General features: G+C 41.7%; 1 long non-coding RNA gene and 1 pseudogene across 1 annotated transcript; one reads left to right on the forward strand and one right to left on the reverse strand.

Moving 5' to 3' along the window:
• LOC131511034 (protein shisa-9-like) overlaps nucleotides 1-23,150 on the forward strand; it is a 126,941-nt pseudogene extending 103,791 nt beyond the window's left edge.
• On the reverse strand, nucleotides 1,678-23,015 carry LOC131511037 (uncharacterized). The gene is made up of 3 exons (XR_009261313.1): nucleotides 22,906-23,015; nucleotides 2,666-7,600; nucleotides 1,678-2,427 (listed from the first exon to the last, which is right to left on the reverse strand). It is a non-coding gene; the product is annotated as an uncharacterized LOC131511037 (long non-coding RNA).
• Nucleotides 23,151-26,870: the final 3,720 nt, after the last annotated feature.

Genomic DNA, 26,870 nt, shown 5'->3' on the forward strand with positions numbered 1-26,870 from the left:
GGTTTTGGAACACTTCTATATATTGATCAGGGTTGTCTGCAACTTTGCTTAGGTTCTTGTTATTTGCTTAGAATCTTGCAAGGAAAATGGAACTTTCATGAGACCAAATTCACCATGAAGCATTTTAGTCAATAGATACATTGAAAGTGCCTTCCTTTCAAGGGGAAGATTTTTCATCTCTGACAATCCTGGATAAGGAGGGCATGAATGTCTAACAGGTAGCTTTTCCTGAGAAGAGCCCTCAGAGGACAAGTCTGCAAGAACTTGCTTTTCTCAGCCCCTTTAAAGGCCAGAAGGTTGGCACCTAACTTACAAGTCTTATATCAGGAAATTTTGACCATTCACCCTCTCTTTTACAATATAGATCTAACACGGCAGCCCCAAACCTCTGGGATGCAGCAAAGGCAGTCATAAGAGGGAAGTGTATAGCAAGCCAGGCCTTCCTAAAGAAGGAAGAAAGGTCTCAAATACACAACCTAACCTTACACCTTAAAGAGCTGGAGAAAGAACAGAAAATAAAGCCCAAAACAGGCAGCAGAAAGGAAAAAATAAAGATTTGAGCAGAAACCAATGATACCAAAGTCAAGAAAACAGTAGGACAGATCAATGAAACCAGGAGCTTGTTCCTTGAAAGAAGTAACAAAATTGCTAAACCCCTAGCCAGATTGATCACAATGAAAAAGGAAAGGACCCAAATAAATAAAATTAAGAATTAAAGAGGAGAGATCACAACCAAACTGCAGAAATAAAAAACAATCTTAAGAGAATATTATGAGCAATTATATTCCATTTTATTGAGAAATGTGGAAGAAATGGATAAATTCCTAGAAACATATAAGCTACCAAAAGTGGAACAGGAAGAAATAGAAACTTTGAACCTATCACCAGTAAATAAAGTGGATTATTAATCAAAAATCTCCCAAAAAACAAGAGTCCAGGGCCGGATGGCTTTCCAGTGGACCTCTACCAAATATTTAAAGAAGAGTTAACATCTATTCATGTGAAGCTTTCCCAAAAAATAGAAATGGAAGGCAAGCTACCAAACTCATTCCACGAGGCCAGCATTACCTTGATTCCAAAACCAGACAAAGACCCCACTTAAAAGGAGGACTACAGACCAATTTTCCTGATGAAAATGGATGCAAAAATTCTCAACGAGATACTAGCCAAGCAGATCCAACAATACATTAAAAGAATTATTCACCACGATCAAGTGGGATTTATACCTGGGACACAGGGCTGGTTCAATATCTGCAAATCAATCTATGTGATACATCACATTAATAAAGAGTAAGAACCACATAATCCTCTCAATAGATGCAGAGAATGCATCTGACAAAATACATCATCCTCTCTTGATAAGAACCCTCAAGAAAGGAGGAATAGAAGAATCATACCTCAAGATCATAAAAGCTAGATACAAAAGACCCACTTCTAATATCATCCTCAATGGGGAAAAATTGAGACTTTTCCTCTTAAGGTCAGGAACATGACAAGGATGTCCATGCTTACCATTGTTGTTCAGCATAGTGTTGGAAGTCCTAGCTTCAGCAATCACACAACACAAGGAAATAAAAAGCATCCAAATCGGCAAGGAGGAAGTCAAAATTTCAGTCTTTGCAGTCGATACGATACTCTATGTGGAAAATCCAAAAGATTGCACACACACACAAAAAAAAACTGCTAGAACTGATCCATGAATTCAGCAAAGTCGCAGGATATAAAATCAATGCACAGAAATCGGTTGGGCTTTTATACACCAGTAATGAAGCAGCAGAAAATCAAGGAATCAACTCCATTTACAATTGCACCAAAACCCATAAAACATCTAGGGATAAACCTAACTGAAAGGGTAAAAATTCGATACAGTGAAAACTATAGAAAGCTTATGAAAGAAATTGGAGAAGACACCAAAAGATGGAAAAATATTCCAAGCTCATGGATTGGAAGAACAAATATTGTTAAGGTGTTAGTACTACCCAAAGAAATCTACATACTCAGTGTAATCCCTATCAAAATAACTCCAGCATTCTTCACAGAGCTACAACAAAAAAACTCTAAAATTTGTATGGAACCAGAAAAGACCCCAAATAGCCAAAGCAATCCTGAAAAAGAAAACCAAGAGTGGAGGTACCACAAGTCCGGACTTCAAGATGTATCACAAAGCTGTAATCATCAAGACAGTATGGTACTGGCACAAAAGCAGACACATAGATCAACTGAACAGAATAGAAAACCCAGAAATGGACCCACAAACGTATGGCCAACTAATCTTTGGCAAAGCAGGAAAGAATATCCAATGGAAAAAAGACAGTCTCTTTAGCAAATAGTGTTGGGAAAACTAGACAGTGACATGCAAATATGAAAGTGGACCACTTTCTTACACCATACACAAAAGCAAACTCAGAATGGATGAAAGAGGGGCGCCTGGGTGGCGCAGTCGGTTAAGCGTCCGACTTCAGCCAGGTCACGATCTCGCGGTCTGTGAGTTCGACCCCCGCGTCAGGCTCTGGGCTGATGGCTCGGAGCCTGGAGCATGTTTCCGATTCTGTGTCTCCCTCTCTCTCTGCCCCTCCCCCGTTCATGCTCAGTCTCTCTCTGTCCCAAAAAAAAAAAAAAAAAAACAAAAAAACGTTGAAAAAAAGAATGGATGAAAGACCTAAACGCAATGCAGGAAGCCATCAAAATCCTAGAGGAGAAAGCAGGCAAAAACCTCTTTGATCTCGGCCATAGCAACTTCTAACTTGACGTCTCTGGAGGCAAGGAAAGTAAAAGCAAAAATGAACTACTGGGACTTCAACAAGATAAAAAGCTTAACTGACTGAGCCACCCAGATGCCCCTCCATTGAGCAATTTTAATGGCTTTTCTTAAACCAGAAGGTTGAAACAAAGTTCAGTCTTATACCAAAAAAAGCCTCATGAATCTGTTCATGATTATTACTTTTTACTCCAAATTGTCTTTAATGAAAACTCTGCTCCTCCTTTAGATCTATGTTTATTAATGTGCTAGTCTGGGATCTTTCCCTTTTAGTTAAAAGAACCAAGAATGGAATGGGAAACTATGCCCACTCCAGGTTTAATTAACCTGGAAAACCATTTTGCTCAGACCCTAGGTGAGTCATCTAGTGGAAAGACTGTTAAATTTTCAATTCTCAACTCCAGCAAATAAAGCCCCCCCAAAACTAGAAGCCTAGTTCCTGCTGTGACTGAAAGAAACTAGGACATTGGAAAAAAAGATGGTTATAAGTTTAAGAGCTTCAAGGCCCTCCAGCCCTCTTGCCAACCTTTTCAATGTCCTCCCAATTCCCAACGATGGGATTCGAAGGAACAATGGAGCCCTTCCCAACCCTCACTCTTAATCTCTTTGGAGAAACTACTTTCCAGATTGGGAATGAATATATCTCTGTCTTTACTGAAGCTGGAACTAACCCCAGTGCTATAAAGCAGCCCCAGCCTTGGAGTACAAAAACAGTTCATTTGGTGGGGATCTATTAGATCTCAACAGGTTCCTATCTCTGAACCTACTCCCTTTGATCCAGGCCCTTTGAGAGATATACACCCTATTCTCCTTAGTTCTTCGGCCCCTATTCATTAACTGGACTGAGATTTCTTAGAAAAATATCATGCTGGAATTTCTCTTGTACAAAAGGGAAAAATAATTCTAGAATTTGACAATAGTAACCAAAATAGCAAAAAGGGGAAACAAATGATCCTTTGGCAACTTTTTGTGCCGTGTCTATGCTGGTACTATAGCTGAGTCTGGCAGTACTGATCATTTATTCCTACTGGATCAGCGACCATCCTCTTTATGGGAAAAATCTTCAACTGATCTTGGCAGAATCCACAGTGCACCTCCCGTCAAGATTCAAATCGATCCTGCAAAACTTCTCCCTAGAATTAATCAAAATCCTATAAATTAAGAAGGCCTTCAAGGCATCAACACCCTAATAGAATGTTACAAGGTTCGTGGCCTCATTATCCCCTGCAGTAGTCCATGTAATACCTCTATTATACCTGTGAGAAAACCCAACTGCTGAGGACAGTACTTTGTCCAAGACCTCCGAGAAATAAATAGCTCTGTTATCCCTCGATATACCCTTCTTCCCAAACCTCACACTCTACCAACATCCACTCCCACTGAAAGCAAAGTTTTCACTATCCTTGACCTATGTGCTGTAGTTTTTAGCATTCCAGTTGATATGGACAGCCAGTATGTTTTTGCCTTCACTTGCAGGGAATGACAGTACATCTGGACTGTAACCTCCCTGGGTTTCACAGAGTGCTTCGTGTTTCCCACACACCTGAAAGGCTGCTTTGGATGATGGAAAGTGTTCTGTAGGCTCTACTTTGTTACAGTGTGTCTATGATTTGCTTCTCTGTTCCCCTCCTCATGCCTCTTCACACAAAGACAGCATCCATCTGTGAAAACTTTTAGCTTTAAAAGGCCTATGAAGACTCCAAAGAAAAACTGCAGTTTGCTCAAACTCCGGTTAGGCATTTAGCTCACGTATTGTCAGAACAAGGCCAATATCTAGATCCAGGCAGACTCAAAGCATCCTCAATCTCCCACAACCTAAAATTACAAGGCTTTTACAAGGCTTTCTTGGACTGGCTGTCTACTGTCAAAACTGGATTCCAATCTTCTCTCTTGAGGCTCAGCTTCTATATGCTTTACTAAAAAAATGAGAATCCTAACCCTACTATTCGGAAAGAGTAGGGGGATGACACAGCCTCCGAAACTTTATACCTTTAATTTATGTTATATGGGCCATTATGTATACAAGAGAGCCTGGTCCTTACTCACGATCACCTTGCATGTCCTACCCCCTGGACCGTCCATCATCAGTCATGGGCTATGAGCCACCCCCCACTCTCCACTGACTCCATTTGGTAAGATGACCTGAACTGGATGAGGCACTTGTAAAGAATATTCATCTTCTTCATGAAAGACTTGGTGGGAATGATGTAGGGATGCTTGTGAGGGCTTGGCAATTCAACTGCAAACCTGCCTGAGGACAGTGTCACATATCTCAAGTTTCTCGGGACATAATGTGCAATGGGCTGTGTCATGTCCCTGTAATGAGGTCAGCTGTAGGTTTCTCTTGTCAAAAAGAAAGAGGATTTTTACACAAAGGCAGACATATTGGGAGCACTGGTGCCTACCTTACAGACACAATGTTTTGAGCTCTGTGAAGGATGATATGTACCCCTAAGTGTAGGTGCCTCAGGTGTCCCGTCTGAAAGGGGGCACATGCATTATATGACACAGACCTTGTGGTCACCATAGTGGAAGTAGCAGTGAAGGATCTAGTGCAAAAATGGGGGAAACTTGAATCACGCAGGAATAGAAGGGAAGTTGAGCACAGTAAGCAGAGTTTGAGGAGGTGCAGAGGGGAGGGTGCTGGGATCAGTGAGATGCAGTTGGAGGCCATTCCTGGCCACAGCCTGAGCAGGGAGCATGAGATCCACACGGAGCTGCTATGTGGGATCACTCTCAGTGCACAATGCAGTGTTTATCTCCAAAACGTCAGTGCTGCCAAAGTGCACCTAGGCAATCATCTAAATGGATTGTTTTCTCCCTGGGCTTTCTAAAGGTTCTGGATATTTGTGGGAAAAATGCCCGGCAGATATGGGAAGTTTAATTTGGTCTTACGGAAATGCTTGTCTAAGTTCATATCCCTCAGTGAAACTAAAAGTGAAGAAAGGATCTAGGTCAGCTGAGTGCCTGAACTGGCTTTCAGCCGGAGTCAGACTCCAGTGGGTCAACCTACAATTCAGGGTTGACCAGATGCCACCCTTGCTGGACCCCTGTCATCACCCTGACTACAGCTTTCCATCTCCTCAGACTTCTCTCACAATATCCCAAGGTTTTTCCTGTGTTCCTGCTGTCTCAGCCCTAATACCAGTTCTCAGTGGGACCTACACAGAGCCTCAGCTTTGTTTTCTGTGAAAAAGGGGTAATATTTGTTTCTAAGGACATTATGAAAAGAAGACATTGAATACAGAATGCATCTGCAAAATGTCTGGGAAGTGTCCACTCACCCTTCTCACAGTTTCAATTAAGATATCTCCACACAATGATCATCAAAAAAAGACGGTCACGGAAGTTCATTAAACTAAGACTGTTAACACCTCAGCCCGGGGATTGGGAATCACTGTTTTAAACAATAAGACAAAGACAGGCTTTTTCTATTAAAACTCAGGACCTACCAGACAAAGAAAGAAAAGATAATTACGAGAATGTGTATATTCATAGATCTACATCTGAGGTGTGAAGACAGTCATATTCCATTACATATAGACTCACAGACGCAGCCACACACTAATGTGTTCATCTGAGGCCACAGATAAACTACAGAAGACAGAATGTGTGTAGGAAAACATAAAACCCTAGGGAAATAACCCCAAATCTCGTAAATCTCACTGCCTTATATGACAACTATTTTGAAATTTGAAGAGGACTGTGTGAGGTGACAGACTATGGTGATTATATATTTTAAAAAGGTGTGAGATCTGCTTGAATGCTTTCCCTGCCCACCCTGCGCCCTCTACCTTGTCCTACTTAGTATCTCCTAATACACCTTTCACCGTTCTCTGTTTCACTCTCTGCTTCTAGCAGGACTTACTCTCACTCCCCATCGAGTACACACAGTGCGGTTCCTATACACACAGATAACAAACTAGGAGAAATTGCAGTGACAGAGGATAGTAACAAGCTCACCTTTTGTGCAGGGGAGCCTGAGAGAGTTTTCTGGGGTGGTGGTAACTTCCTGTATCTAGACTTATGGGGTGCTTGTGCTCATGTATTTTAGAAATATTCACTGACTCCCTGGTCAGATAGACAGGTATCTGTCCCTAGCATATGGCTGATTTCTAATGGTAAGGTATGGTAGGGTAAGGATGAGGGACGAGCAGTGACTGCGGGAGAGGAGTGAGGAGGCCACACATGGAGTCAGACCCTCGCCCAGGATGCCAGGTCTCCACAGACAGCAACCTTGTGTAGGAGGACTCTGAGGAGCACAGATTTCTTGATCAGTCCTGTGAACTCCATAATCCGCCTCCATATTTCTCACTGAGGGATGGACAGGGCAGAGGCCAGCAGCTGGAGGACACCCTGATCATGGCTGGAGTGAAGCAGTGGACCTGGGGGATTTGGTCAGAGAAAGGGACAGGCAGAAGGTAGGGACAGGGAGTTTGAGAGACGAAGGGAAGAGAAGGAAATGTTTTCTACTGACTTCACCCACATTTCTGTGTGAAGAAAAGGAGATTCTTGTCTCCAAGGGTAGGGAAGAGGGCTGGCAAAAAGACAGAGTGACATTCTCAGTTCAAGTGTCCAGGGTATCTGCCTTGCTCTTGAATACCTAACACAGGAAGCCCATGCTTTCTGTCATAAGTGGAACTGCAGCTCATACCATTTGGTGAAAACTGAAGCAATTATGAAGCCCTCATCATTAAAGCACTGCAACAAGATTATGTGAACATACAGAGAGATAAAATAGAAGATAAAGTCCAAAGGCCGACAGACTGCAATACTTATGGGAATATAGACTATCAGAAAAGAAGGTACCCCAACGTAGACATTCAGACACCTGGGCAATATCTGAAAATGTAAAAACAAAATTTAGTCCTTCAAAAGCAACGTTAGCGTTAGACACAAAGAGATCGTGAAGTAAGGTTTAGGGAGAAACCATATGATTTCATGTTGCTGTACCCATGAGATCAAGTCTCATCAAATTATACCCTTTAACTTGAGGCTATTTGTTATATGTAACTTATACCTCATTAAAGAGAGTTTCAAAACATAAAATACTAGGAGAAAATGTGGGAAAGTTCCTTTCTAATCCTGAAGTGCATGGGTGATAGGAGTCTGTCCGCCCATGTCTCAAAAATCCAAAATAATAAGACATTTAAAAAATTAATAATTGCAGAGTAAGAGGACCCTGAGTTCACCCTGTCCCATGTTTTCAACTACATAACATCCACGTCCAAGTCCATAAACCACACAGCGATCCAAAGAGTGGCAGAACAAACTCTACACCTAAATAGAAAGAAGCTGCATCTGAAAGGTTAGGAAGGTCAGAAAGGTGGAGGGCGGCTGCCTGCAGGGAGGGCAGAGAAAGTGAGCCCTCACACCAGGGAGCTCACACAGGGAAGACTAATCCTCATAACATTTTAAAACCCAGAGGGGCTGAATTCCCTTGAGTTTGGATCCTGGAGCTTTGGAGGTCAGCTGACCCAGCACTGGGTGATCCAGGAGGGTGAGTGATAGCCAGGTCCCTGCCTGTGTGGAGAAGAGGCAATGTAAACATGGCAGTTTACACAATGCGGGGCAACAGGAGACAGAACTGTTCGTGCTGATTTCTGAGTGTGTTGGGGGACTTCTCCAACAATGAGGGAGGTCACACGCATCACTTTTATCCCGCACCCCCGCAAAACAAGCACAGAGGCACCTACCATGCGGTGAGGCTGCACAGACACTTGCTGCCCAACCTGTTAGCGGTGCGCCAGTCCCAAGGGTTCACTGGGGGACTCACCCACACCAAGCCTGCTGGTTTCAGTGCTGGTCTCAGAGAAAACTTTGTTAAAACCACACAGGCACCCTGTGTGGCCAGCTGCATGCACAGCTGCCAAAGCATGCTGGGCACATCTGCACTGCACCCAGCTGTGCACCCCCCACCACCCTCATCTGTTTCACCCAGCCACATGCCCCCAGCCACTGATGCACTCCGTGCAGAGCCTCAAGCCCCTGGCTGCCCTGGCCCATGGCCCCCAGCCACCAAAGGACATCAGGAAACCTGGCATACGACGAGTAGCCCTGTGCAATTTTGCTAACACTCCTGCCCTGCTCCCAAGTTACCCAGCGGGCATATCACCCCACAGCTGGCCTGCCTGGGTCCCACTAATACCACTGAGAGCAAGCACAGCCCACGACAGGCACACAATCAGTGCAGACACCTACAATGAAAGGAAAAGTAACCCAGACACTACAGCAGGGAGTGAGCGATATCCCTAAGATATTCTCCTGAAGGTCAGGTCCTGTAAATAGAGACGTGCACTGCTGAGGATTCCAGGAACTCTTATTCATAAATTCATTAGTTTCAAGAGCAGAAGGCACAGCTGACTTTCTTAACACAGAGAAACAGAGCCAGAGAGACAGACAAAATAGGGACACAGAGCTGTTTATCCACAATGAAAGACCTAGTCAAAGCCACAGCCAGAGATCTAAGCCAAAGTGATATAAGTAACATACCTGATACAGAATTTAAAGCAATGATCATAAGGATACTCACTGGAGTTGCAAAACGAGTAGAAGAGTGAGACCCCTGACATAGAGATAAGGAATAACACAGTAGACAGCGAGGATACAATATATGAGAAACATGCTCGCTGGAATGAACAGAGGGATGGAAGAAGCAGAGGAACAAACTAGTGACCTCAAAGACTGAGTAATGGAAATTAATCACACTGAACCAAACAGAGAGAACAGAATTCTGCAACATGAGACGAGACTAAGGGAACTCAGTGATTACAGAAAACATAATAATATTCATATTATAGGAGTCCCAGAAGAAAGAGAAAAGGGGGCAGAAAATTAATTGGAGGAAATAATAGCTGAAAACTTCTCTAATTGGGGGAGGGAAACAAACATCCAGATCCAAGAGACTAGAGAACTCCCATTAAAATCAACAAAAGCAGTCCAACACCCAGACATATAGTAAGCAAACTTGCAAATTACAGTGATAATAAAGAAAAACTCTTAAAACCATCAAGACAAAAGAAGTCCTTAACTTACAAGACAAAAGAAGTCCTTACAAGACCCATAAGGCTAGCAACAGATTTCTGAACAGAAACCTGGCAAGTCAGAAGGGAGTGACAGGACATATTCAAAGTGCTGATTGGAAAAATCAGCAGCCAAGAATACTCTATCCAGCAAGGCTATCATTCAGAATGGAAGGAGACACAGTTTCCCAAACAAAAACTAAAGGAGCTCGTACCACTATACCAGTCCTTCAAGAAATATTAAGAGGGACTCTGAGTGCAAAGGAGAGACCAAAAGTGACAGTATAGAGGTACAAGACACAAATCAAGTAAAAAATGAATATTTCTGTAAAAAAATCAGTTAAGGAACTCAGAAAAATGGATTTGAAATATAGTAACATTTACCAAAAACCTAGGGAAGAGAAAATAATGGGTCCAAAGGTAAAAGACCATCAACTTAATACAATCTGTTAAATGCAGAAGAGGTTACATAAAAACCTAACAGTAACCATATATCAAGAAACAGTCGTAAATATGCAAAGAATAAAGAGAAAGAAATGAAAATGTATCACTAAAGAAAATCAGCAAAACATGAAAGAAAGACAAGAAAGGATCAGAGAAACTCATGAGAAACCACAACAAAACAGGTAATAAAATGGCAATACATACATACATATCAATCATTACTTTGAAGGTAAATGGAATGAATGCTCCAATCTAGAGATGTACGGTGTAAGAATGGATGAAAAAACAAAACAGGTTTATATGGCTACCAGTGACCCATTTTACACCTCAAGAATGATAGTGAGAAGATAGAGAAACAGCACATAAATGAATGTCAAAAGAAAGCTGGAGTAGCAATACTTGCATCAGAAAAAAATACACTTAAAGCAAAGTACATAATAAGAGACAGAGGAGGACACTATATAACAGTAAAGGGTACAATCCAAAAAGAAGATATAACAACTGTAAATATATCCCACAATTAATTGGGATTTATTCCCAAGCTGCAAGGGTGGTCCAATATTCGCAAATCAATCAATGTGATACAATATCTCAACAGGAGAAAGGATAAGAACCATATGATTGGGGCACCTGGGTGGCTTAGTCATTTAACAGTCCGACACCAGCCTCAGGTCTTGACCTCGTGATTCGTGAGTTCAAGCCCCGAGTTGGACTCTGTGCTGAAAGCTCAGATCCAAGAGCCTGCTTCGAATTCTGTGTCTCCCTCTCTCTGCCCCTCCCCTGCTCACACTCTCTCTCAAAATTAATAAACGTTAAAGAAAAGAACCATACAGCCATTTCAATACATGCAGAAGAAAGCATTTGACAAAGTACAACATCCATTCATGATTATAACCCCCTCAAGTAGGTTTACAGGGAACATACATCGATGTAAGTAAGGTTATCCGTGAAAACCCCTTGGTTAACATCATCCTTAATGGGCAAAATCTTAGAGCTTTTCCTCTAAGGTCAGGAACAAGACAAGGATGTTTATTCTCCCCACTTTTAATAAACATAATACTGGAAGTCCAAGCAACAGCAACCAGACAAAAAAAATAGAATAAAACCAAACCAAATAAAATAAAATTAAAATAAAATAAAATAAAATCCAAATCTTGAAGAAGTAAAACTTTCACACTTTGTAGATTACATGACACTATATATAGAAACCCTAAAAAGTCCACCCAATAACTGCTAGAACTGATAAATGAATTCAGCAATGTCACAGGATACAAAATCATTGTAAAGAAATCTGTTGCATTTCTAGAACATAATGAAACAGTAGAAAGAGAAATTAAGAAAACAGTCCCAGTTACAGTTGCACACCAAATAAGATATCTATGAATAAATCTAACCAAAGTGGTGAGCAACCTGTACTCTGAAAACTATAAAACACTGATGAAAGAAATTCAAGATGACACAAAGAAATGGAAGGGTCCATGGACCCATTCCATGCTCATGGGTCAGAAGTACAAATATTGTGACAATGTCTATACTTTCCAAAGCAATTGACACAATTAATGCAATCTCCATCAAAACACCAACAGCATTTTTCTCCGAACCACAACAGTCCTAAAATTTGTATGGAACCACAAAAGACCCCAAACTTCAGAGTAAACAGTCTTTATGTGAAGTGATAATTATGGATGGTATTATGCCTCTGGATCTTCTGCTCCAAAACACTTTAACTCTGGCCTAAGCATTTGAACAAATGTTAGACATATCCCAACCAAGGATCATTCTACAAAATACATTCTACAAAAGTACCCTCAAAACTTTGCAGATTATGAAAAATATGGAAAATCTAAAAATTGTCATGGCCAAGTGGAGCCAAAGGAGACAGGATGACAAAATGTAATGCACCAGCTGGGATGAGTCTGGAACAGACGAGGTTAAAACCGAAGAAATCTGAGTAAAAATATAAACCTTAGTTAATAATACCATATCTCTTTGGGATATTGATTGTGATAATGTACCAACTCATATGACATCAATAGAAAACAGTCTGATATATGTGGACACTCAGTACTCTCTTCCTAATTTTTTTGGTAATTAGAAACCCATTATGAATGAAAAGATTATTAGTAATCATGGTTTTATTTTTTCAACACATAATATTATACAACTAGTTCTAGTATTAGTTACTAGTGATTGACATTTACCTATTCTTACTGTTCTTACTATGTTTAATTTAAATAATAGCATTCATGTTACAGAAAACCGAATGCACAATGATATACAATTCATGGAAACATCTCCTTTACATATTTTAAGAACATATATATATGTGTGTGTGTGTGTATATAATATATATATATACATACACCACTGTATTATGTGGTATGTAAATTAACTGTTTTTCTTATCTTGAATGAGCATGTCATTGAATGGCTTTCCATAAAGGTGGTTATCCTAGATAATGAATGACACTCAGATTTTACAGGATGTACTTCACATCATGCCTGAACATTTTCAAAAAAAAATGTAAAAATGGCCAGATGATTCATTGTGACTGGCTCACTTATTCTAAAGAATCCTTGTTTTAATATTTTCATGCATATTTTTAGCAGGAATAAAACAGAATCAAATATTTCCAAATCAAAGAGATATTCAAAGACTGGAAGAATGATAGTTCAAGGGGTTTCAGAAGGAAAAGATGTGACCATGAAGTGGCAGTCACAGGCAAGCAGCTTTCTCTGAGCCACTTAAACAGGTTTGCATGAGTGGATGTCCATCACAGCATGTGACTTGCCAAAGGGTAAGACCCAGAAGTACAAGAGGGAAAGACAACGCTTTAGGAAGAGGTGACTTGGAAAGGGTGCTTCTGTGCCTAAGTGATGGCTCAGCAGCCTGGCTGGGCGTCCCTGGGTCAAAGGTTTCAAAAGGCCAGCAGTAACGTAGACTCACAAAGTTCTTAGTAACTTAGATCAAAGTAACTTAGACCCACAATGATCTTAGAGTCACAGAGTTGATCTTCATCTATGATTAGGAGATGGTCATAGTTCCACAGGATATGAAATTGGGCTGGCAGTAGATGGCTAAAATATTATTTAAGAGCATATTTTTAATAAAAAATGGATGTGTAAAAATTTGGGTTCGGAATGTTAAGAAAAATCACAGGCCCATCATGGAGTTACTTACATTAAGGCTCCATGTCACCAAACCTAGTTTCATTCCTGCAGGAATGTAACCTTTAACCAGTCAACAAAGAATTTCCTAGTCAGTGCTGGAAATTTAACTGATAGATCACTGCCATTCCCCTCAGGGAGGCCATCTTGCCTAAATAAGGTATTCTGTGCCACTATTTTTTTTTCGGTTTATTTATTCTGAGAGAGACAGAAAGAGAGCACATGCAAGGGAGGGGCAGGGAGAGAGGGAGAAAGAGAATCCCACGACCACGAGGTCATGATCTGAGCCAGGATCAAGAGTCAGACACTTAACCAAGCCATCCAGGCACCCCAAGAATGTGAAGTTTCAAAGGTTAGCAGGCTTGGCTGGGACACAGCTCTGGGGGCACTGGCCTACTCCTGGAGAGAAGGCAGCAAACTACTTGCAGGCATATGGCATGGAAACAGTGGTCTGTACAATGCCTGGCACACACAGTGGGGAGATTATACACTCATCTTGGAGAGCATCCCTGTGAGGCAGTGTTCAACAAGAAGGGACAAAGGAACTGGGACAGAGGAGCTGGGTGACGCCATTTCCCTCCTCTGCCCCCCAGCATAAACACAGAGCCACCTGCTGTAAATGAGGCAATTCCCACACTGACTGCCTAACCTGCTTAGACCAAAGACCAAACCCTGTGCTCTGGCAAGACTGGCCTTCCAGGTCAAGCTTGCCTCCATCCCAATGGAGCTGGCCCCTTCCCCAGAAGACTAGCAGAAGCCCCTGACCACACCACCTCTCTTGTCCAGACAGTTGTGCAGGGCTTCACTTCTAGTGGCAGTCGTTCCAAGTCTCATTTAACAAGCAGATCAGAGCAGACCTAGATAAAACTCACCACGTTCTGGCCAAGGACCACACATTGCCCATACAACTGGCCCGAAGGATAGTGCAGCCAGAACACAAAACAGTACACGCAACACACACCACAGACACTCCCTGATGTGCCAGGCCCTGGACACTAGACAACCTCCTCTTCGTAAAGCCATTCATCTCACAGGCAGGTAACATAATGAGCTTTTGTAACACAGAGAGGCAAATACTCAGCCACAATGCCAAGACAAGAGGAATGCATCCCAAATGAAAGAACAAGATAAGGTCATGGCCAGAGAAATGGAAGGAACACTTCCAAATTCATTCTATGAGGCCGGCATGGCCTTGACTCCAAACTGGACAAAGACCCCACTAAAAAGGAAAACTACAGACCAATTTCCCTGATGAACCTGGATGCAAAAATTCTCAACAAAAATTAGCAAACCAGATCCAACAATACATAAAAAGAATTAATCCCGACAATGAGGTGAGATTTATTCCTGGGATGCACAACTGATTCAATGTCTGCAAATTAACAGATGTGATACATCACATTGATAAAAGAAAGGATAAAAACCACATGATCCTCTCAATAGATGCAGAAAAAGCATTTGACAGCATCCTTTCTTGATGAAAAAAAAAAACCCTCATGAAAGGAGGGATAGAAGGATCGTGCCTCAACATCATAAAGTCCAGATACGAAAGTCCCACAGCCAATATCATCTTCAATGGGGAAAAGCTGAGAGCTTTACCCCTAATGTTAGGAACATGAGAGGGATGTCCACTCTGGCCACTGTTATTCAACATACTGTTGGAAGTCCTAGCCTCAGCAATCAGAAAACAAAAAGAATACAAGATGTCCAAATTGGCAAGGAGGGGTCAAACTTTCCCGCCTCGCAGACGTAATACTCTCCGTGGAAAATCCACAAGACTCCACCAAGAAACTGCAAGGACTCATATAGGAATTCAGGAAAGCCTCAGGATATAAACTCAATATACAGAATTTGATTGCATTTCTATATGCCAATAATGAAGCAGCAGAAAGAGAAATCAAGGAATTGATCTCATTTACAATTGCACTGAAAACCGTAAAATACCTAGGGATCAACCTAACCAAAGAGGTAAAAGACCAGTACACTGAACACAATAGAGGGGCACCTGGGGGCTCAGTCAGTTAAGCGCCGACTTCAGCTCAGGTCATGATTCCCCAGTTTGTGGGTTCGAGCCCTGCGTCAGGCTCTGTGCTGACAGCTCAGAGCCTGGAGCCTGTTTCAGATTCTGTGTCTCCCTCTCTCTATGCCCCTCCCCTGATCACGCTCTCTCTCTTTCTCTCTCCCTCTCTCAAAAATAAACATTTAAAAAAATAAAAGAAAAACAACAGAACGAAAGAAAGAAATTGAAGAAGACACAAAGAATGGAAACACATTGCATGCTCATGGATTATAAGAACAAATATTGATAGAATGTCAATACTACCCAAAGTAATCAACACATTCAATGTAATTCCTATCAAAATAACACCGGCATTCTTCACAGAGCTAAAACGAACAATCCTAAAGTTTGTATGGAAATAGAAAAGACCCGGAATAGCCAAAGTAATGTTGAAAAAGAAAAACAATTCTGGAGACATGCCAATTTTGGACTTTATGGTGTTATACAAACCTGTAATCATCAAGACAGTATGGTACGGACACAAAAACAGACACAGAGATCAATGGAACAGAATAGGCAACCCAGAAGTGGACCCTCAAACATATGGCCGACTCATCTTTGACAAAGCAGGGAAGAATATCCAATGGACAAAAAGAGTCTCTTCAGCAAATGGTACTGGGAAAACTGGACAGAAGAATGAACCTGGACGATGTTCTGAAACCAAACACACACACACAACCTCAAAATGGATGAAAGATCTAAATGTAAGACAGGAAACCATCCAAATCCTAGACCAGAAAACAGGCAACCTACCTCTTTGATCCTGGCCACAGCAACTTCTTGCTTGTCATGTCCCCAGAAGCAAGGGAAACAAAAACAGAAATGAACTATTGGGACCTCAAGATAAAAAGCTTCTGCACAGCCGAGGACACAATCAGCAAAACTAAAAGGCAACTGAATGGAATGGGAGGAGATATTTGCAAGTGACATATCACATAAAGGGTTAATATCCAAAATCTATAAAGAATTATCAAACTCGACACCCAAAAACCAAGTAATCCAATGAAGACATGGGCAAAAGACATGAAGAGACACTTTAACAAAGAAGATATCCAGATTGGTCACACATGAAAAGTTGCTCAACCTCACTCGTCATCACTGAAATACAAATCAAAACCACAAGGAGATATCCCCTCACACCTATCAGAATGGCTAAAATTAACACCTCAGGAAACGACACGTGCTGGCAAGGATGCAGAGAAAGGGAACCCTTTTGCAATGCGGGTGGGAATGCAAACTGGTGTAGCCACTCTGGAAAATAGTACGGAGATTTATCACAAAAACTAAAAACAGAACTACACAATGACCCAGCAATTGCACTACTAGGTATTTATCCAAAGGATACACAAACGCTGACTCAAAGTGGCACATGTACTCCAATGTTTACAGAAGCATTATCAAAATTAGCTAAATTATGCCAAGAGCCCAAATGACCATTGACTGATGAATGAAGAAGATGTGGTATATTGATACAATGGAATATTACTCGGCGATCAAAAAGAATGAAATCTTGCTATTCGCAACAACATGGATGAAAGCGGACTCTATTATGCTAAGCAAAATATGTCAGAGAAAGACACACATCATATGATTTCTCTCGTCTGTGGAATTTAAGAAATAAAACTGATACACATAGTGAGAGGAAAGCAGAAATAAGATACACACAGAGAGGGAGTCAAACGATAAGAGACTCTTAAATATAGAGAACAAACGCAAGGTTCCTGGAGGGTTAGTGAATAGGGGAATGGGCTAAATGGGTGATGGGCATGGGAAGGGCATTTGGGATGAGGACTGGGTATTTTTGTACTTGATGGATCACTAAATTCTACTCCTGAAACTGTATTCCACTATAAGGTAACTAAGTTGGGCTTAAATTTAAAAATAAATAAATAAATATTAAAAATAAATAAATAAATGTACTACCAGTCAAAAGAAAAGAATATTTAAATCAGACTCTTTGAGTGGAAATGAAAAGACCAAAAGTGATACAGACAACAAAGGATCAGAGAAAACATCAAGAAACAATGGCAAAACAACTAATAAAATGGCACTAAATATATATCTATCAATAATTACTCTGAATGTAAATGGACTAAATGCTCCAATCAAAAAACATTGGGTAGGGTGTCAGAATAGACAAAAGAAAAAAAAGCAAGCAAACAAACAAACAACAAGACCTATCTAGATGCTGCCTACAAAGACTTATTTGGACCTAAACTCATCTGCAGACTTAAAGGGAGGAAATGAAGAAGTATTTCTCATGCCAATAATGTCAAAAGAAAGCCAGTAGCAATACTCATATCAGGCAAAATAAACTCTAAAACCAAGACTGTATTTTTGTATCCTTTGGGTAAATACCTAATAGTGAAATTGCATGCACCCAATATTTATACCAGCATTATCAACAATAGCCAAACCATGGAGAAAGCCCAAATGTCCCATCAACCGATGAAGGTATAAAGGAGGTGTGGGGTAGGTGTGTGTGTATATATATGTATACACATATATACGTATATACATACAAATGTATATACATATATACACACATATATACATATAAATGTATACACATATGTACATATAATGCATACATACACACAGTGGAATATTACTCAGCCATCAAAAAGAATGAAATGTTGCCAATTGCAATGATGTGAATAGAGCCAGAATGTATTGTGCTAAGTGAAATATGTCAATCAGAGAAAGACAAATATATGATTTCATTCTTGTGGAATTTAAGAAACAGGCCAGATGAAAACATGGGAAGGGGGGAGAAAAAGAGAAGAGTGGTAACAAACCAATGAGTCTCTTAATGATAGAGAAAAAACTGAGGGTTGATGGAGGGAGATGGGTGGGGGATGGGTATTAAGGAGGGCACTTGTTGTGATGAGCACTGGGCGTTGTATGTAACTGATGAATCACTAAATTCTACTCCCGAAACCAATCATGCACTGTCACCTAAAGCTTAAATTAAAAAAAATAAAGCTGTAACAAGAGATGAAGACGGACACTGTCTCATAATAAAGGGGACAACCAAACAAGAAGATCCAACGATTGTCAGTTTTTATGCACCCAACATACAATCACTGAATATATAAAACAATTAACGACAAATGTAAAGAAACACATTTATAATAATGTAAGGATAGTAGAGGACTTTAACACATCACTCACATCAACAGACGGAACGTCTGAGGAGAAAGCCAACAGGGAAACAATGGCTTTGAATGATACACTGGATCAGATGGGTTTAACAGATATATTCAGAACACTCCATACTAAAATGGCAGAACACACATTCTTTTCAAGTGCACATGGGACATTCTCCAGAATCGATCACATTCTAGGTCACAAATCAGGCCTCAACAGATACCCGGAGACAGAAATCAGACCAAGCATCTTTTCTGACCACAAAGCTAGGAAACTTGAAGTCATCCACGAAAAAGAAAGAAAGAAAGAAAGAAAGAAAGAAAGAACGAAAGAAAGAAAGAAAGAAAGAAAGAAAAAATAAAGGCCACAAATAAGGGGTGGTTAAACAACATGCTACTAAACGAATGGGTCAACCAGGAAATCAATGAGAAAATACACTGAAACAAATGAAAATGAAAATGAAAATGAAGATGCACTGGTAAAAACCTTTGGAATGAGGCAAAAGCAGTCTAAGATGGAAGTATATATAGCAATACAAGCCTACCTGACAGAGCCAGAAAAATCTCAAACAATCGAAACTTAACCACCAAAGGAATGAGAAAAAGGACAATGCAAGCCTAAAGACGGCAGAAAGAAGGAAATAATAAAGATTAAGGCAGACATAAGTGATAATAGAAACTAGAAAAACACTAGACCAAATCAGTGAAACCAGGGGCTGGTTCTTTAAAAACAGGAATCAACTTGAAAACCTCCTAGGCAGACTTTTCACAAAGAAGAGAGGAAGGACTCAAATAAATAAAATCACAAATAAGACAGGAGAAATAACAGTCCACAACACAGAAATACAGTTAGAAGATAATATTAGGGAAAACTATAGGCAACAAATTGGACACTCTGAGAAATATGGATAAATTCCTCGAAACACATAAACTACCAAACCTGAAACTGGAAGATACATAAAATCTGAAACCAGAAAGAAACTGAATCAGTAATAAAAAAAATATCTCCCCCAACACAAGAAGAGTTCAGGGCCAGCTGGCTTCACTGATGAATCCTACCAAACGTTTAAAGGAGAGGTGATATCTATTCTTCTCGAATTATTACAAAAAATAAAAACGAAGGAAAACTTACCAATTCATGTCATCAGGCCATCATTACCCTGATACCAAAGCCAGATAAAGACTCCCCTAAAGCAGAAAACTGCAGGGGCCCCTGGGTGACTTGGTTGGTTGACTGTCCAACTCTTAACCTCAGATTAGGTCATTATCTTGCAGTTCCTGGGTTCAAGTCCCACACTGGACCCTGTGCTGACAGTGTGGAGCATGCTCACAATTCTCTCTCTCCCACCCCTCTGCCCTCCCTCACGTTTATATACTCTGTCTCTCTAAGTAAATGAATAAACATTTAAAAATGTATTTAAAAATTTTAAAATAAAACTGCAGACCAATAGCCTGACGAGTATGTATGCAGAAATTCTCAAGAAAATACATTCAAACTAAAGTCAGCATAGAATCATTGACCATGATCAAATGGGATATAATCCTGGGCTGCAAGGGTGGTTCCACATTCACAGATCAATCAACACGATGCACCACAGTAATAGAAGAAAGGATAAGAACAAGATGATGCTTTCCACAGATGCAGGAAAAGCAGTTGACAAAATGTCACATCCATTCATGATAAAAACCCTCAGCAAAGTAGATTGAGACTCAACCTACCTGCACATACTAAAGGCCATCTGTGAAAAACCCACAGCTAATCTCATCCTCAGTGGGGGAAAAACTGAAAGCTTTTCCTCGAAGGTCAGCAACAAGGCAGGGATGACCCCTCACACCGCTGTTACTCCACGTAGTATTGGAAATCCTAGCCACAGCAATCAGACAACAAAAAGAACTAAGAGGCACTAAATCGGCAAGGAAGAAGTGGAACGCTCGCTATTTGTAACTGACATGAGGCTCTCTATAAAAAACATGAAAGACCCCCATAAAAATTGGTAGAAGTGATACATGAGTTTCACAAGTCACAATATACAGAAATCAATGTAGAGAAATCCATTGCGTTTCTATAGATGAATCATGGATTAACAGAAAGAGAAAGTAAGGAATCAATCCCATTGACAGGTGCAGCAAGTACCACAACATACCAGGAATAAACCCAACCAAAGAGGTGAAAGGCCTATACTCTAAAGGCTATGAAACACTGATGAAAGAAATGGAAGAGGACACAAAGAAATGAGAATACATTTCATGTTCATGGATGAGAAGAACAAATACTGTTAAATGTCTACACTCCTCAAAACAATCTACACATGTAATGCAATCCCTATCACCCTAACAAAACATTTGTCACAGAACTAGAACAAGTAATCCCAGAATTTGTATGGAACGACAAAAGACCCCACACAGCCAAAACAAACTTGAAGAAGAAAAGCAAAGCTGGAGACCTCACAGTTCCAGACTTTAGGTTATATTACAAACGTGTAGTGATGAGAACACTGTCCTGGCAAAAAAGAAAGAAAGAAAGAAAGAAAGAAAGAAAGAAAGAAAGGAAGGAAGGAAGGAAGGAAGGAAGGAAGGAAGGAAAAAAACACACAGACACATAAATCAATAGAATGGAAACCCAGAGATGAACTCACATCTATATGGTCAATTAATTCTCAACAAAGCAGGAAAGAATATCCAATGAAAAAAAGAGAGTCTTGGGGCACAAGGGTGGCTCAGTCATGGAAGCATCTAATTGTGGATTCTGCTCAGGTCATGATCTCAGCGTTTATCAGTTTGAAACCCGTGTCAGGCTCTGCACTGACAGTGTAGAGATTCTCTCTACAGCGTGGGATTCTCTCTCTCCATTTCTCTCTGCCCCTCTTCTGCATGCTCTGTGTCTCTCTGTCAAAAAAAAAAAAAAAATACATTTAAAAAAGTCTCAACATATGTTTTTAGAAAAACTAGACAGCAACTTGCAAAACAAAACAAAACAACAATAGACCACTTTCTTACAACATACACAAAAATAAATCCAACATGGTTAAAGACCTACGCGTGAAACCCGAAACCATAAAAATCCCAGAGGATAACACAGGCAGTATCTTCTTTGACAATGGCTGTGCACACGCCTTTGTTGATATATCTCCTGAGGTAAGGGAAACACAAGCAAAAAGAATGGGACTTCATAAAAATAAAAAGCTTCTGTCACCAAGGAAATAATCAACAAAACTAAAACACAACCTACAGCATGATCATATTTGCTAACGACATCTGATGAAGGGTTAGTGTCCAAAATATATAAAGTTATACACACGCAAAAAGTGAGAAATCCAACTGAAAATGGGCAGAGGACACGAATAGATATTTTCCCAAAGAAGACATACAGATAGCCAAGAGACACATGAAAAGATGCTCAACAATACTGATGTTCTGGGAAATACAATTCAAAAGTACAATGAGATAACTCATCACATCTGTCAGAATGACTAAAATCAGTGAATGACGAAACCACATGTGTTGCAAAGGATGTGGGGAAAGAGGAAACCTCTTGCACTGTTGGTAGGAATGCAAACTGGTGCAGCCACTCTGCAAAACATCATGGAGATTCCTCAAAAAATTGAAAACAGAACTACCTTACAATCCAGCAATTTCACTATGCGATATTTACACAGAGAATACAAAAATAATACTTCAAAGGGATACAGCAGCATTTTCTACAACAGCCAAATTAAGGAAACTGCCCAAGTTTCCATCAACTGACAAAGAAATTGAGATGTAGTATATGGAATGGAATATTATTTAGCTGTAAAACATGAAATCTTGTCATTTGCCACGAGGTGAATGGAGCGAGAGAATGTTATGCTGGGTGAAATAAGCCTGTCAAAGACAAATTCCATATGATTTCACTAACACATGGAAATGAAACAAAACAAAGGGGGCGGGGGTTGGGGGGATTGGGGGAAGGGGACAGTGACAAACAGACAGACTCTTAACTAGGAAACAAACTGAGGGTTTCCACAGTGGGATGGCGGGGGGGGGGGGGGGGGGGGGGGGGGAAGATGGATGAAACAGGTGATGGGGATTAAGACGTGCACCTGGGATGAGGACCCAGTGACTTGTGCAAGTGTTGCTCTATATTTACACCTGAAACTAATATTACACTCTACCTTTACCACCTGGAATTTAAACTCAAAAATAACCTAAGGTTAATGATACCTACCTACCAGGTTTTCTGTAGTTTTCAACCACTTCACTAATTGGAGAAATAACCATGAAAATTTGTAAAAGCATGAAAGATGTGGGGGACAGTTTGTGCCCTTACCTCGGTCTTTGGTTCCAGCAGGACTCGGAAAGTGGGTCCCAGCTCATTCTTCTAGAAGGTCCTGAGATGAATATTTCATGTATTCACATCCTAACTGAATGCAGCTCCCGGTCTTCTGAATTTCTGTCAGGATTTCTCCGCGGAAACCAGCCTGAATCTGGAACAAACCATCCACGGCATCCATGATGTGATGTCGTGAGACCCCTCGATCCACGGGTCCTTTAATAAAATACGTCTTGTTCAAATACTGTCCGGGAAAGTGAGGAATGAAAGACGGGAACAGCCCACAAAATGCAAGGGACTGTGCTGCTGACCGACTGGCCAGTGCCCAGGGAAGCCACCCAGGGCCCTCTCCTCAACACTCAGTGCAACAAGGCAGGTTCTCTCTGGCGACTCAGGAGACACCAAGTTGCTGCAAGGTTCCCAAGGTCTCCCCTGGGGAGGGCAGCAGAACCTGCTGCAAACGCAGGTCTGGTCTCTGTCCTGAGGCAGTGGCAGAGGCCCTGAGAGCTCTGGGAGCAACAGAAGCCCTTCCTGCTCTGAGGTGCCCTGGGTCAGAAAAGCCGATGGGGCGCCCTCTGCCGGCCATCACTTCACACTCAGAGGAACCGGCCCCACCTGGTTTGTGGTACTCGGGCTCCCTCTGCTGGCCACCATGGGAATTCCTGCAATGTTGAAGGCCATGGCCCTCAGCTGAGGGACTGAAGGTGTTCTGGGCAAATAAGCCTGTTCTCCACATTGGGAGGGGTCTTAGTGACAGGGCCTGGGACACTAAGAAATCTTTTCCTTCTCCTTTCTTGTGAGTGAAGAATGGAACCACATTTATTTATGTAATGACATCATTTGTAACGCTTGCAGCAAGGGTCACAGAAAAATAGCCCACCTATTTACACATGCTGAACAAGAGCTAATTGTGTTTACCACCAAAATACTTAGGTTAGATAAAGAACTGACACCTTTGAGAGAGAGATACCAGCTTCCAGCTATGGAATGGATAAGTCCTAGGGCTACAAGGTACAGCCAATGGAATAGAGTCAATCCTGTAATAATAATGTTGCATGCTTTCACATGATAGCTACACTTGTGGTTAAGTACAACATAATTTATAGACATATGGAATGACTACACTTTATGCCTAAAACTAATACAACAAATGTGTCAACAATATTTCAATAAATAATCGACATCCTTTACACTATTTTTAATTTCTCCTTCTTTGCCATTAAAAAAATCATTCCTGGGGCGCCTGGGTGGCTTACTCAGTTAAGCATCCGACCTCGACTCAGTTCATGATCTTGCAGTCCATGAGTTTGAGCCCCACGTCATGCTCTGACAGCTCAGAGCCTGGAGCCTGCCTCAGATTTTGTGTCTCCCTCTCTCTCCCCCCTCCCCAGTTGGGGGTCTCTCAATAAAAGAAAAAAAAATAAACATTAAAAATTTTTTTAAAAATCATTCCTAATTTAGACTCTGTGAAATTCCATTTATCCCACATTCTCTAACATCACCATCTTGATGTTGAGAGCTTCTCTGAAAAGTCACTAATAACATCTCTGATGGACACTTGTGACAGACAGGTCAGAATGCAACTTACAGGGAGCTACATGTCTGTTATGACTTTAAGTATCCTTGGCTAATATTTTCAAATTATGAAAATGAGCTGGGTCCCAGCTCATTCTTATAGAAGGTCCTGAGAGTCAACATTTGGCGGCTTCACTTCCCAAATGAATGCGGCTCCTGTTCCTCCCAATTTGTGTCAGGATTTCTCCCCCGAAACAAGCGTGAACCTGGAACAAATCAAGCCCAGCCTCTCTGACTTGGCCTCACGGGACCCCCTGAATCCACGGATCCTCCAGGGAAATACCGGCAGGGGAAATGAGGAACAAACCACGGAACAGCCCAGAAAAAGCGAGGCACTGTTCGGCCAAGGGACCACCCGCGCTTCCGGGGAAGCCGCCCAGGCCCTGCCTCCCCCGCCTCGGGACTCAGCCCCACCACCTAGGAGACGCCAAGGGGCTGCGAAGCCTCCAGGGTCTCCCCCAGGCCCGGGGCCGGAACCTGCTGGAAGCGCAGCTCTGGCTCTTTGCCCACACTCATTGGCACTGGGTCCTCAGAAGCAAGGAAGCCTTTCCAGCGCCGGAGCGCCGTGGATCAGAAAAGTCTAGTGGGCGCCTTCTCAGACCATCACTGGCCACGCAGAGGCCCGGCCCCTCCCTGGGCGTGGTGCGTGCGCGCCCTCTGCCGGCCGCCGTGCGAATTCCTGCAATGCTCAAGGCCATGGCTGCTCAGCTGGAAGTACTGAGAGTGCAGCTGGTCCAGTGAAGGCTGTTCTCCTGATCCGGAAGGGTCTTAGCGAAGGGCTTGCTTGGGACACAAAGAAACCTTTTCCTTCTCCTTTTTACTGAGTGCAGAATGCAACCGAATTTATTGACCTAGTGATATCATGTGTAATGCTTTAAGCAGCATTCGCAGAAATACAGACTGCAAATTGACACCTGCTGACCTACAGGTCATGGTGTTTAGCACCGAAATACTTGGGTAAATAAAAAAGTTGACACCTCTGAGAAAGAGATACAGGCTTCCAGCTATGGATTGAATAAGCCATTGGGATCCAAGGTACAGCCCATGGAATAGCGTCAATCCTGTAAGAAAGCGTTGCATGCTTTCGCAATATAGCTACCCTTGTAGAGGTACCTGGAGAGCATAATGTATACACACGGAATCACCATGATATATGCCTGAAACTAATACAACATGGTGAGTCTACTATATTTCAATTAAAATGACAATATTTTTAATTTCTGCTTCACCATTAAAAATTATTTCTAATTGAGAACATATGGAATTGCATTTATACCACATTCTGTAATGTCACCTTCTTGATGTTGAGAGCTTATTTTTCAAGTTGTCAATAATGTCTTTGAGGACACAAATGTGACAAGGTCAGAATGCGCATCTAGAGGGAGCTACACATCTGGTATAAATTTCCTGCCTCTATATGGGTAATTTCAATGAAAAGTGCTTTAGGGAAGAAGATGGATGAAATCATTTCCATAAGATTCATAGGTAGATAATTGTGCCTTCAAATAATAATTGCCATCTCTTCATATCAGAGGAAGGCTGGGTGAAGATATAGGTTTCTCTTTTGATGTAAGAGAAGGTTGTGGTATTTTAAACTGCTCACCTACCATCCAGAATCCAGAGATTAGCAGCCCTTGGCCTTCTGCTCTGTGCAGCCCTGTCCAGGAAACGGCACCACATCTCCTGTGTCCCCTCTCCCCTGTCATGTTTTAGCACAGGCCCTGATCACAGTGAATGAGAATCCTGTTTAGAGAAGCTGCTCATGCTGACCTTTACTGGAGCACTGCTGTTCCCAGCCACCTCAGGGAAGCATGTGGACAGCCAGATTTTGAGCCCTTGGTGGCCCAGCCATGACCCCAACGTGGATGGAAGGCTGGTTGCCTCCATAACCTGGGAGGAAGGAGGGCCCAGCAGGAGTCAGGGGCTCTGGGGCAGAATGCATGGGCTTTGAGGACACGGAAAGAGTCAGATGCTTACCCCGAACTCCTCCTTGGTGGTGCGGAAGGAATGGGTATCATGTCATTGACATCTGCCCTGCCCGGCCCTCAAAAAGGAAACTGGGGTGTCGGGGGGGGGCCGGGCGACTTGGTGGCTCAGTCACTTAAGTGTCCCACTTTGGCTCAGGTCATGATCTCAGGATTTGTGAGTTTGAGCCCCGCGTCGGGCTCTGTGCTGACAGCTCAGAGCCTGGAGCCTGCTTTGGATTCTGTGTCTCCCTCTCTCTCTGCCCCTCTCTCAATTGTGCTCTCTCTGTCACTCAAAAATAAACATTGCATCAAAATAAAAGATAAAAACAGAAAACACCGAGAGGAATATGGGCCATTATAAGACTCACACCCACAACTACTACCATGAGTCTACCTCAGCTCCCACCTGGATTGGTGCTA

The sequence above is a fragment of the Neofelis nebulosa genome, chromosome 4 (assembly GCF_028018385.1).
Source record: "Neofelis nebulosa isolate mNeoNeb1 chromosome 4, mNeoNeb1.pri, whole genome shotgun sequence".
NCBI classification, from domain to species: domain Eukaryota; kingdom Metazoa; phylum Chordata; class Mammalia; order Carnivora; family Felidae; genus Neofelis; species Neofelis nebulosa.